At 42.0% G+C, this 13,526-nt stretch overlaps 1 protein-coding gene and 1 long non-coding RNA gene across 9 annotated transcripts in view; one reads left to right on the top strand and one right to left on the bottom strand.

Moving 5' to 3' along the window:
* The window catches only part of SGCD (sarcoglycan delta), a 620,371-nt gene that overhangs the window by 506,479 nt on the left and 100,366 nt on the right, over nt 1-13,526 (top strand). The window lies entirely within an intron of this gene.
* The window catches only part of LOC128345773 (uncharacterized), a 48,054-nt gene that overhangs the window by 10,131 nt on the left and 24,397 nt on the right, over nt 1-13,526 (bottom strand). The window contains exon 2 of one of the 3 annotated variants that reach the window (XR_008316645.1): nt 5,377-5,721. The exons of the other annotated variants lie outside the window; for them this stretch is intronic. This is a non-coding gene — a long non-coding RNA (uncharacterized LOC128345773). Of the gene's footprint in view, nt 1-5,376; nt 5,722-13,526 lie in introns of those variants that run through there. 3 annotated transcript variants of the gene reach the window in all.

Genomic DNA, 13,526 nt, shown 5'->3' with positions numbered 1-13,526 from the left:
AATTTGGCCTTTATTTTTCTGACCGTTAATTAGAATTAAGGATGTCGGGCTGTATTTTCATGTATTTGTTGTTTTCTATTGTAACTGGATTGTGATTAATGTAACTTGATAGCTAAGAAAAGCAGAAGACTAATATTTTAATAAATAAAGTGCCAGTCAAGAAGGTAGTGTGGCCAGGCCATTACCACTGTGGTAACACCAAAGGAAAAGGGCCCTTATGTGGTAAACAACAAAGGAAAGGTGCAAAAGGCACCATGCGGATGCATTCCTTTTCATCCTTTTCAAAAGAAACTTTATTGAAGATTTTTTTTAAGTTTACAAAACAAGCTATAACCTAATCCCTCTCCTCCCCAAATTCACCATGGGGTAGCACATTGGTGCCCAACTTCAGACCCGGTGAGGAGGAGACAATGTATTGCTACTGTTGCTGCAGATGCAAGTGCTGTGCCAAAGTAGTACAAAGAGAGACAGAAGCCTCCCATCAGTGACCCATCATCATTAGGGATGATGGGAATTGTAGTCCAACATCTGCAGGATAGCCAACGTTGTGCAGCCCTGCCCAAAGTAAACAGCAGATAGGGAGAAGAATCATTGCCAGTTTGAATCTCTAGCAGCTGGAGCTTTGAATGTCAAAAGCTAAAAGTATGTCATGACCTCCCAGAAAATATGATGATTGACAGCAATTAAAGAATTTTAAGACACATTCTTAATTTGTTAATCAGTAATCTGGAGTTCTGGTTGGATTGTACATTATTTGAATTGATCCCTGCTGAACAAAATAGAAGTATTACAGTTTATTTTTATGTTTATGATATCTTGTATCGTTTAATTATGACATTTGAGTGATATCTTAATATAAAAACAAAAATAATATATTCACATCCAATTAATACCTTGTCTAAACATGACTGCAATTTCCCAAAGCTGAGTGAGAATGGAGCCCAATCTCTGAGAGCATAAGGACTTTAACTGTATTCTTAGCAAATGAATGGGAAAATTTAAATGGAAAACATAATTTAAATGGAAAACATAATGCTAGAGGAGTGGCTGTGGTTTCAGGATATATAATCCAAGGCACAATTCCAGGCAGTTCTGATTTTAAAAACCAAGCTGGATTAAAGGGGCATTTGGAAGTGTGGAAATGTTATTGTTTGAATGTGTGGCAATAGAAATGTTAACTTCTGTTTGTGTGTACATTATTACCCTGTCTTTCCTATTTACCGAAATCCTTTATAAAAATATGTGCTAATTAGATTGATATTGATAATTAGAATATTTTAAATGCAATATGGTTCGATATGCCTATGATAATATTAAAAAAAAATAAGGCTCCATGCCTGTGCACATTTGCCTGAAAGCACACTTCTTAGGTAGTACATTCCATTTAAATAAGAGTAATCATGCATAAGATCATGTAAATTCAATGGGACTTGCTCCTAAAATGGCTTAACATATGTATTGCTTTAAGCCAACAGTCTTTCCCCCCATTTCTTTGTATTTTCAACCTTGTGTTCACAAGAACTGTCTGCTCCTTCCTGAGGGAGATGAAGAAATAATTTGCATTGCCCTTGGTGCTTTTCAGCTTGGTCTGGAAGAGGACATGATTTAATATGAATGTGATGAGCTAATATCTCTGTCTTTGTATAAATCATCTTGCTGTCTCAGTGGCTTTGCATTCACAAACATTTCACCCAGGTTTAGTATTGCATTATTATGTGAAGAATGAAAAAAAGCATTGTGTCTCTATGAATGTTCATCGGTCTGATCAAGCTGATTATAGAAATGCTATAGACTATTTCTTAATTTTACAAAATGTGTTAAGTTCCATATATATCTTCTGTAGTAGGTTTGATGTCATGACTGCAGTAGGTAAAATCTAAAAAATAGGGAACAGTTAAAAATTTATAAAAACTGCTCACAAATATTATTTTTTCTAGTCTGTAGTACTGCATTGTGATATAAAGCAACAGTTAAAGGGGAATTGTTTTTTGAAACAAAGTTATAAATTTATTATTCACTTTACTCTTATTGGAATGCTCGAAGCAATATAATCACTGGGTGGTGGGGGGGGCGGTGGACAAAATGAATATTTAGACATAATGTATTTAGGACATGCCTTATCTTGAAACAAGTAGGAGTGACTTACAGCTGGGGCTGTGGGAAGAAAAGGAACATGTAGCATGAGTATTAGCCTCCTGTTGCAAACAATGGGAATCCAAGGAGCAGCTATGACTGGAAGGAAAGACAAAGGGGGAAGGATTCAACTGAGCCCTGTAACAAGACCATCTTTGTGCATGTGATAGGAATGGATTGTGCTCCTAGTTTATATTGGAGTTTATACAGGAGTCCAAGTTCACACAATCACCACCATGTTAGTAAGCAGGAACCAGAGATTCATGGTTTGTGCGTTCTTTTCAGGCATAGCCTGTCCATAGGCAATTCCCAACCCATCTGCTTGAAATTCAACCTTTTCCTGCCCAACTTCAAATCTTGATCTCAAGTGGGTGGAGAAAGTTGGCAGAGTCTTAGGTAGTTGGGTCGGTAACTGGCAGTTGGTAGTTTCACATGACATGCCCACTGGGAATGCGCATTCACCAGCAAGATCTGGTTCCTGGCTTCCAGACTTGGTGGCGATCATGTGAGCCCACCCATAATTTCCATAAGTATGTGAAAATATTTGTCTAAGATTAGAGGAGCTAAGTCTCAGACTCGTGTATTGTTTTGCTCCCTGCTGGCTGACTTGAGTTACTGTCTTTCTACTGCTCCTCCTTCTTTCCTCCTATATCCAGAATAGCTGCTTCCCCCTTTCCGCAATATCTGTGTTGGTTTTGAGAGAGATAATTTAACTTCCTCTCTAGAAGTAGATATTCCTTTAATCAGGTGTTATGTACTCCCTGATTACTGCTCATGATGGATTGGTTCCAAAGGCTGGGATCCAGAGCTGCTTTCAACAGAAGAAGGGAGCCTTTGGATCCAACTCAATATTGTCAATGTTTAAAAAAGAAAAGAATTTTTCAGAATAATTTACCATACGAAGACCACCAAAATTTTGAATCTTGATTAAGTGATTTAAATACCCAGATTGAAATAGAAGGGGTGGAGGTTCTGTGGATGCAATAAAGTAAAATGCAGGTCCTTAAACCTTGTTGTGTGAATTGCCTCTTAATAAATATCAGGAAAACAACACTTTTATGTGGGATGGGGTGAGCCTAACCCTTTGTCAATGGGCACGTAAAATGATGTTTCGCAAATGATATACAACATGAAATCCACTTACATCAAAATCAAGTATAAGTAGTCCAAATGTTTCGAGGATGAAACACAAAAATAATATATTATGGAAGCCAGGCTGTCCCTAGGAGGGTGCGGGACTGGGGGCGAGTGGCACTTCCCTTCAGCAGCAGAGGGGAATGCTGGAGGAGCGTCCCTTCTGGGCTCTTGCCTCTCATGTAGTATCCAGCCCCATTGCTCTGGGAAGTTCGGTCGCCTCTCTTCTTGCTTGAATGAGGAAAGAGGTGAGCTTCTCAGTGCCACGCAAGGCATGCGTATGCCCTGATTAGGCATTAGAGCACACGTGTACCTCTCATTTAGCATCCATCTCATGTGGCTCTGGGAAGTTGAGTCACCGCTCTTATCATTAGAATGAGGGAGGTGACTGAACTCCTTAGTGCTGAGCATGTTGGCTATTGAGTGGGGAGAGACAACGAGGAGTGGCAGCTGTCAGGGAATGCATGGCTGTTTGGCCTGGCCTGGGTGAATGCAGGGCTGCTCAAAGGACAGACCTGCATGTAAGATCTTCTACTGATGACCGTAGCTCTAAGGAGAGAATGAGTTCTGATTAAATGAAGTAATACACTCATACTTACTTGCAGGGCACATTCCTGTTTAACTTGTGCTGAGATAAGTGGAAGGTTTTTTTGCAGAGAAATCATCAAGTGGCCCCCCCCAGAGACGTAAATTTGGGCAGGGTACACATTAGATAGATAGATAGATAGATAGATAGATAGATAGATAGATAGATAGATAGATAGATAGACAGATAGATCTAAGGTCAGATGGAGGCACTGCAGTGCCTTTATAAGCACCTTTGTTTAGGCAGTACTGCCCTCACTTTTTTCTAATGTGATCAAATGGAAATCTACTTTTCTAATATTAAAAAAAAGGACTTATTTCTTGCTCTGGGTTTCATTCTGTCATGAGCAGCTCATTTAAGATTCAACTCAGAGAAAGTTTCCAAAGTTAGTGGGAAATACAAATTTGAACATTCACTCTAACGTCTTTGCTTTGCCTTTGATTCCATGACCTAACAATTTCATCTTCAATAAAAACAGAATAATGACCCTTGTGACAAACAGCTGCTTAATGAATAAGTTTGGCCTCGGGGCAACAAAGGCATCACAGCCTAGAAATATTAGACTGAATCAATTTCAAAAACAGGGTGTTCTTCCGTGTCTCTTTGTCCCTTCTGAAGCACTTCCACATACATATTTGCAATACAAACATATTGCGCATATATATATATATATATATATATATATATATATATATATATATATATCCATAACCACACATCATAGCTAGATAATATGTGAGAGACACTGTGATCCTTGCTGTGGCTTACTTTAGTGTTATTAGCTTTCTGACAAATGTGTCTCGAAAAATGAAGGACAGTCAATATCCTAGTAGTAACAGAATGGGCATATCTGACAAACATTAGAATGTGAAAGCCTAGGTTTGTTGATCTCTGTTAATACCCATTTTTACTCTTCTTTTGTTCAGTGCAACTATATTTTCTATATACTTCTCAATGCAATTTTTTTCTTATTCCTTTTACAAATAAGTCTTACTACAACGACAACAACTACTACAAGTATTAATATTTATATACTGCTCTTCAACCAAAGTTCTCAGAGCAGTTTGCATAGAAAAATAAATAATACATAAATAAGATGGTCCCTGTCCCCAAATGGCTCACAATCTAAAAAGAAACTTAAAGCAGATACTTTATGCCACTGAAGGGATGCTGTGCTGGATTTAGATAGGGCCAGTTGCTCTCTCCTTGCTAAATATAAGCGAGTCACCACTTTAAAAGGTGTTTATTTGATCAGTTAGTAATTGACCCAGCTAATTAGAACCATCACCTTCCTTTTTGTTCATACTGCTAAATCTAATGAGGAAATTTGATTGCAACTTTTCACTATTAATGGGTCTGCATTGAAGTGTGGCAACTACCACCCTTCCTGCCTATGCTTGGCTCAAAGAGGAAATTAGCTTCAAATGGGTGCAGATCAGACCACAGCTATATTAACCTTAAAATACTTGGGAAAGTTTGTCATGATGTGGACATGTTAGAAAGGACAAAAGAGTGTAGATATGTGCCTTGAAAACAAATGGTTGCTTTATTGTGGGGTAAAAGGGTACAGAAAGTGAAAAGAGGGTGATTATGCAGAGGATCAGCTCCTAGCAACCTCGATAAAAATGGTCTTCTCATAATGGTGTTTGGCAGACACATCACACTTTCTGGCAATTCTCCCGTCTCCTTAACAAAAGGGGTGAGAAGGTCACCTTATACTTGTTATCAACACATATTCACAAGGGAGAGGAGACCTAGCATTTCTTTGCTTTTGTTTCTTTTGTTCCTCTGATTTGATCTTCTGGGGATCTTTCTGTATATGCTCAAAGAGAGGCATTTCCTTTAGTCCATTACAGCCTTGCAGTGACCTGGGGGCACCATGAGGAAACACATTATTAGAATGACCTGTGATCTCTGGAATGCAGCCAACTAACACTTCTCTTCCAAGCAGGTTAGGAAAATGGCTAAATTTCTCTTGTTTGAGGGGTGCATTGTAACATCACTAGTAACATCACTGGTCAACATGTTGAACAGCAATACAAGGGTGAAAGAAGGGCTCCCCCCTCACACAGAGGCTGGAGAGTACCTGCAGTGAAGGCTTGCTCTGCAGCCCAGCACACACAGAAGCGGGGGGTTGGGGCACTGGATGCCACCTTTAGGGATGGGGCCATAGCTCATTTAGAGCATCTGTTTTGCATTTAAGTCCCAGGTTCAATCCCTGGCATCTCCAAGTAGGGCTGAGAAAGACTGCTACCTGAAACCTTGGAGAAGCTGCTGCCAGTCAGTGTCAACAGTACAGAGCTAGATGGACCAATTGTGTGACTCGGTATAAGGCAGGTTCCTATGTTCCCATGTTCCTGAGAGCTGTATAGCCCACATACAGCTGTACAATATGTGGGCCACTGGCTCTGGTTATGTTTAATATGGAATTAGTAATGATAAAATGTTGCGTTACTAACATTGTGCACATGCACACACAAGGGCGGTATATAAATCGAATAAATAATACATACATACATAAATAATAATTTCTAGTGTTATATGCAGACCTCTCTCTCTCTCTAGGGGTGTGGATGGATGGATGGATAGATAGATAGATAGATAGATAGATAGATAGATAGATAGATAGATAGATAGATAGATAGAAGCAAGCTGGTAGTATCAGATCACTTACTGCCATCCACAGAATAATCACAATAGTTGATTATTCCCAGCAATCTTCTCACTACCAATAGTATCTTTATGTATTCTTTGGGGTGGTACTTTGGTTCATTATATAATTGCCCCAGCTCTTACTTTCCTCCTAACCTTTCAGTTTAGGTGGCACACTAAGAACCTTAATTCATTAGGCTGTGCTTGTGCCAACTTCACAGGAAGAACCTTAATTTACCATCTGCCTATCAAATGTAGAACATTCCTTGCTATCTAGGTAATTAGTTCATCTTTTCTCCTCCTCTCCACAAGTTACTTAGCAGCATTTAGATGCTATATCCCTTACTATGTGTTATAATTATTACTACTGGGATGTTATAATAATCTTGCAATTCGTCACCTTATCAGAGAACATGTTAATACGATTAAGAACATATTAGTTTCACTTTCTTGGACAGCAGTGTTCATAGCAATGAAACTCCATTTTAAAGAGAGGCTGCTTGCAGAGGCTAAGCATTGAACATTAACTGTGTTTTATGCATTGTGTTCAAAATTCAGCTAAAATTGAGGGCCAAACCACACATTCTATAAAAGATACAGTTTCTCCCACCATTTGGTTTTTCAAGTTAAATAGCAGCCACAGGGAACAGGAAATTGGGTTCAGTACCACAGTGCATGTGGACTGCTTAAATACCCTATTTAACCCCTTCCTGCTGCACTACAGGCATAATAAAAATTATTTCCAAAAAGCTGTTATTTATAGCTTGGAAGGGAAGCTTCCATTTGCACCAATGGAAACTTCCTTTCTAGGGCCAATAGCAGGTGTTTTGTTTTGTTTGTTTGTTTGTTTTGGTGGGGGGTAAGTCACCAGGACCTGTTGTGGGGAAAGGGTTAATTATGCTGTCCCTGCATACCATTTCCTCAATTCTAATTGGGTCTCCCACAGGGCCCTGCACTTATCCATCAGTCAAAGTACTGTTGTCAGAGCTAAATATCATCTCATATTTAGATAGATTTTACAAGAATATCCCTGAATTCTTCTGTATTAGGATTTTTATATAAAACAGAGATTACCCCCCACCCAAAGGTAAAACCAAAGCAATGTACATTAAGGGCTAACTCTGATATATCAGATTAGATTGAGTTAACCTTAATCCTGTTTAAGAAAGAAAAATCATCACCCAACATCAGATTAATATTGATTTGGTGTCATAGGGATTAGCAAAGGAGCATACAGTACCTTTTCCAAATTTAAATGCAAGGCAGATTTATTCTATATTCCTTAAGCTTCCCTTGAAATTCTGTCTCCCAGGCCCTCTGACACTTAATCTGCTTTGAGAAAACAGAATACTCTCCTTGGTAACTCTTTGCATTGGTTGTTTGTGATTTTGTGGGCATGTGTACTATTTTATCTTGCAAAACCGGCACTAGCTACAAATAGAGCTAAGAAGAAATTGAAGGGGGGAAAGCTCACACACTGTGGGGACTGATAGAGAACTGGTTAGGAAAATGATGGCCAAAGAGCCTAGAATCAAAATAAACTGAACCAACCCCCAACCCTGTCTGCCTGCCTCTGTCCCACCTCCCCCTCCGACTTTTTTGCATCATGGCAGGAAACACTGTTCTCATATTTCACAGGAGATGTTAAATCATTGAACATGATGTTGAAACTCTGTAGGCCTGTACATTTGTGGATTCTGTACCTATGTATTCTTTTCCTAATCCACCAGTTCTGCAACCTTATTATTTTTAATGAGGTGAACCAAGATACCTTTAGGTCCCCCTTCTTATCAAAGACAATAAAGCTGAAGTTGATGGAACTGCTGTTGTTTTTTAACTCTCAGTTTGTGGTGGCTGTTTTGACATTCTTAAAGGGTGTGTGTATGTGTGTTCTTTATTATCATGAGTTGCTGCCTCTTCAAACTGAAGAGGTGGGTAGAATCAAAATTTTTCACAGTACCTGCTTTCCCAAAAGACTAAAAATACCGGTTGCAACAGTCACTTGAAAAGAAAGAGGGGCATTTAGAATTTTTACACTTGAATGCTTTTCAGCTGATGCATGCCAGGCTAACTTCTCAGGTTGCATTTTGCAGACTGGAGGTGATTCCTTCCTGAAAGCAACTTCTGCCTCTCTGTGTATGTGCAAAACGTTTGTATGAATGAGCAATAGATGTGATCCTTTTCTGTCACCATATGACTTAATGAACTTTTAAATACTGGATACTTGTACTTCAGTCACCTTTGAGGAAGCCATATCGGGTATTTTGCAAGGATTTAAAAAAATGCATATATGTCAGTATGACTCTTCACATGCACTGACTGGAAAACATGTGATTCTGCACATCACAATTGATGTGACTCTGCACATCAATTGTCTCTACCCCAATCATGGTATATCCAGTGAAAGGTATAAAAGAAGCTTCTGTATGCATACAGCAGTATTTGTGCAGCAGATAGATAGATAGATAGATAGATAGATAGATAGATAGATAGATAGATAGATAGATATGCTTGCTACTCTTCTCCTCCAACTAATCCAAGTTGGGAGTGGAGGGGGTGGTAAATCAGATCATTTTCTGAGCCAATCAAAGGCTAGTAAAGGGACCCAGCAGCAAAGATGAGGAAGAGACTGGCAGGGAGAGGGAAACCAGCTATTCTTCTCCATCTTGGTTTGCTCGGTATTAAGTTTGAACTAGAGAAGAATTTGGGGAGATTGAAAAGCTTGTTTTACCTTTCATGTGGGTTTTGACAAGCCTGGGCTTGGATAATTCACCAGCATCTCTAATGAGTAGAGTTTTCCATGTGATTGGGCAACATGCATAATCAGTTTCTAACTGTGTAGAAGATCCTTACAATTACAGCTTTGTACATCAGGGGTGTAACGATAGGGGGGCAGGGGGGGCACGTGCCCCAGGCGCCACCCTGGCAGGTCACGTGGGGGGGCGCCAAAAAGTGGCTCCCCCCCGCCCCCCCTGGATCGCCCGCTGAGTGGCGGCGGGTGTGCAGCAATGTGGCGGTGGTGAGCGGCGGCGGCGGGTCGCCCGCCGAGTGCGGCGGTGGCTGGCGGCGATGGGCTGCCTGTAGCGCAGCCCGAGCGGCGGCAGATCACCCGCTGAGGAGTTCAGGCAGAGCGACGCCGAGCCTGCCTTCGACGCCGAGCCTGCCGGCGTCGCTTCCCAACTGCGCAGGCGCACCTGCGCAGTTCACAGAATGAGGCATTCAAGAGTTTCAGTTGAACACTTGAAATGCCTTGAGAGGTTCAGCCTAAATTATTTGCAGCCTGGGATTGTGTGTCTTGCAGTCAGTGCCTTGATACAGAGAGTACGGGGTGGAGTCACCATAGGGCAAATGAGTTCAAAGAACTCGGGCCACCACCCACAGGCACCAGACACACACCCTGCATCTGACGTCAGACATGGGGGACATTATTTCGCTCCCAAATGGGGCCATGCCCCCCAATTTGGGGCTGAAATTGGCCTGTGCTTCATTGCCTTTTAAAGGTAGGGAGAACCGCTCCTGGCCTCGATGCCAATGCAGTGGGACTGATCCCCCTCCCAAATGGGGCTATGTGGCCCCATTTGGGAAGGAGACCACGCCCCTGCGTCTGGCATCTGGCATCAGATGTGGGGGGGCATGGCTAGCTGGACCCCTGCATCTGACGTCAGACTCCTGGGCAGGGCCAGGGGGCCACAGTGGCAGCCAAACACGGGCCACTGCCAGCCTCCCTCCACAGAGCATCAATTCCATTTAAACTGGGGATTGTGGGGCTTGATCCTTAGCTGAAAATAGCACTCTGTTCAATTGAGGAGAGGCCCACATAGGGTTGCCATAGTCAAGAACTCCATATCTACCCCCTAATTTGCATGTTATGTAAATCAGTTTGTAAATTTGCATAGTATGCAAATTATGCAAATCAACTGGTGCATTATGCAGATGGTTTATATTTGCTCTGGTGACAGTACTGTCCTCCAGTAGTTGGGGAAGATCTCTTTACCTGACCATTTACTTGAGCTTGAAACACCAAGACTTTGTAACCCAACACATTGTAATATACAAGTTCAATGTTTAACTTTGTCTAATAAACTGTATGTAGTGCTGTCATTGATTCCTCATCAACTGCAGACTACCATCCCACTCCATTTCCCACTACCTGAATATTTATTTATTTATTTTATTAGAGACATTTAATATACCGCCCACTCCGAAGACTCTGGGTGGTGCACACTAACAAGCAAACAGGCAACATTAAAAATTACATTCTAAATTAAAAACTAAAGTAACTACCAAAGAACAGAAAAACAAACTACAGGGCAAAAGCCTGGCGAAAAAGAGAAGTCTTCAATAGCGATTTGAAGATCGGTAAGGAAGGGGCTAGCCGGATCTGTAGGGGGAGAGAGCTCCAAAGGAGCAGGGCAGCAACCGAAAAGACCCTTTCATGAGTTCTAGAGCCCTGAACATCTCGGAAATCAGGGACCGACAGAAGGGCCATCTGAGCTGATCTAACTGGATGGGATGTAACTGGATGAGAGAGGCGGGTCTGTAGGTAGACAGGCGCCAAGCCCTGCAAGGCTTTGAAGGTCAAAACCAGGACCTTAAATTGAGCTCGGAAGCGAATAGGCAACCAGTGCAATGACTGTAGGAGAGGTGTTACCCTGTCATATTTTCTGGCACCCATGAGTAGGTGAGCTGCTGTATTCTGGACCCGCTGCAGCTTCCCTATCGTCCTCAAAGGTTACCCTAGATAGAGAGCGTTACAATAATCTAAACAAGGGCATGGGTCACTGTCATTAATGCCTGCCGATCAAGGTAAGGGCATAATTGGCGAACCAGATGAAGCTGGGCAAAAGCACTTCTGGCTGCAGCTTCCACCTGCTGTTCAAGCAGGAGGCGCGAGTCCAAAAGGACCCCCAAATCACAAACAAACTCTTTTGAGGGCAGCGCCACCCCATCTAAAACAAGGTTCACATCCAGCTGTTGGCCGTTAGGAGCACTGAATAAAAGTAATTCAGTCTTAGTGGGATTCAGTTTGAGCTTGTTTTGATTCATCCAGACCTTAATAGCTTCCAGGCAGTGACTTTATCAGCAAAGAATCGAGCAAATTGATCACAGCGGCCAGATTGAACATCTACCGGATCCACTTTCCTAAGAAGGGAGCGGGTAATCCAGAATAAGGCCGCTGGACGAGAATCAGCTGATGTGATAAAAGTGGAGAAATAGTGAGATTTTGCCGCTCTTATCGTCCTAGAATATTCCCGAATATATGCTATTTATTGGTGAATAAATATGCTATTTATTGGTTAATATGCTTTGGTAGCAAATGAGATTTTCAATACAAACCATGAATCCACTCTCATTTGCTATCAGAGAATCTATACTCAGAACACCTCAGAAACAACAGAACCCTGTACCCCATGGGTTAGCAACCGATGGGGGTGGCTGGCACCCTCTGTTCACTACACCGCCACTCATTCTGGGCCTCTGCAGTGCCCCCCAAGTGCAGTTATGGGGCTGCTGAAACCTACATGATTCCCTATGGAGAAAAACCTTAAAGATGCGTAAACTTCAACAAATCACCAGAAACCAGCCCTCTGCCCAAATCCTTTGAAAAAATTCTTCTACCTTCCTTGTCCCCTTTGGGCACTACCACAAACCCCAAACCACTCTAGGCCACCCCTTTCCCCCCGATGTGAAGTGATACACCTCCATTATACCTTATGGGGGAAAACTTTAAAGATGTGTAAATTTCAACAATTCACCAAAAATCAGCCCTTTGCCCAATCCCTCTGCAATTTGGGTGGTAGCCTCCACCCATTAGGCACTACCACCCCACCTGACCCTTCCACCCGAGATCCCACTTTATGCCCCAAATCTACCCCAAAGACACTAAAACTTCAACAACTCACCAAAAATTAGTCCTTCGCCAAATTCCTCTGCAATTTGTGTGGTAGCCTCCACCCATTAGTCACCACGACCCCACCCCACTCTTTTGGCCCTAGGACCCATTTTTTTGATCCGAATCGATTCAGATTCAGAATAATTCTGATCCGAATCAAATCTGGGGTGATTTAGATGGGTCAGGTTTGGACCCAAAAACAAATCAGGGGTGTTTTGATTTGGATCTGAATTGAAACACCAAAAATCTGAATTGCACACCCCTAGAATGGATTGCACTATAAAGCCAAAAACCTTAAACATTACAATACATAGATAGGCAGTGATTTACATCCAAATCAAGCAATCCTCTCAACTGCCCCATAGAATCTCCTGTTGACAAAAAACAAAGGTAATAGAAGTTGATGTTGTAGTTTTAACCTGGAGAAATAGATGTAACAAGCATCTAAGAGCATGGCCAAGGCAGGGAGCAAGCCCCAGTTCAAATCAGGCAATGCTCAAAAGGGCCCTTATTCAATTCAAATCAGAGTCACTTCATTTAAGAGAGGGAGTTTATATTTCAAGCATCACCTTCTTGAATGCTCTCCCCATCATTAGTGGAAAAGTCTAGAGTGAGTCACAGGGCCTTAAACCTTTGGGTGGAATCCCCAGATACTGGGTGTCAAGGCTTGGGAATTCTGTCAGCGATGTGGAGGTTATGCCAGCCTCAGGTTGGAAGGGAGGGTCTGGGCTAGGAAATCATTCAGCTCTTTGTCCTCAAATAAGTAGGTTCCTGCTGAGCTCTCTGTTGTGCACAGGCCTGAACCCCTGGAGATTTTTCTTTCTTTCACTATGCTCTTGTTGGTCTCTGAAGAATCTGCTCCAGCCATGAATGCTCCCTCCCCATCCCTCATGTCTTGTGAGACCCATCCGTCTCATGAAGAAGACAGGTCCCACTCTTCCTTACCATGGGAACACTGCTGCTGCTGCTGCTCCTAAACAGCTCCTCGATGCTGTACTACCATCCTAGCTCCCAGGTGTGTTCCCTCTCTCCACACTGGGAAATGGAAAACCAAGCAAACCATTCTGGCCATTTGAGGAGCTTGCTTTCCCAACAGAGGCAACGGTCCTTAGATGAGTAGAGTCGTCT

This window comes from Hemicordylus capensis, chromosome 2 (assembly GCF_027244095.1).
Source record: "Hemicordylus capensis ecotype Gifberg chromosome 2, rHemCap1.1.pri, whole genome shotgun sequence".
Classification (NCBI taxonomy): Eukaryota; Metazoa; Chordata; class Lepidosauria; order Squamata; family Cordylidae; genus Hemicordylus; species Hemicordylus capensis.
Note: the sequence above shows the minus strand (reverse complement) of the source record. Positions and strands in the feature narration are given on the sequence as shown.